General features: G+C 39.3%; 1 protein-coding gene across 2 annotated transcripts in view; it reads right to left on the reverse strand.

Annotated features, from left to right (window-relative positions):
• LOC119590810 (hormone receptor 4-like) overlaps nucleotides 1–364 on the reverse strand; it is a 115,290-nt gene that overhangs the window by 62,019 nt on the left and 52,907 nt on the right. The window lies entirely within an intron of this gene.

Raw genomic sequence — 364 nt, forward strand, 5'->3', positions numbered from 1 at the left:
TCGTGTACACATCTCCCCACCATACTTTTCCTGAAAGCTAAACCTCTCTTGGTCCCATTACATCAAGTGAGGGGAAAAAAAAGAAGGAAAGGTCTATACCAACACCGAATCATCGGAATGTGTTCTTGATATTTCGTATGAGAATAAATAACCTCCTTTCGGTGTCATATTCTCTCCAGAATGACACCGAAACGCAATGAGTTGTTCATTTTCATTTCATACGTGCATCTGGCACAGTGATCTTTGTTCACACTTGGTGTTCATTACGAGTGAATCATTCACTTGTCGGTATACTGGTGAGTACATATGGGCTGTTCATTATGGTAATAATGTTGCTAAAGGTAATTACGATGATGATATGATG

Source organism: Penaeus monodon, chromosome 27 (genome assembly GCF_015228065.2).
Source record: "Penaeus monodon isolate SGIC_2016 chromosome 27, NSTDA_Pmon_1, whole genome shotgun sequence".
Taxonomy (NCBI): Eukaryota; Metazoa; Arthropoda; class Malacostraca; order Decapoda; family Penaeidae; genus Penaeus; species Penaeus monodon.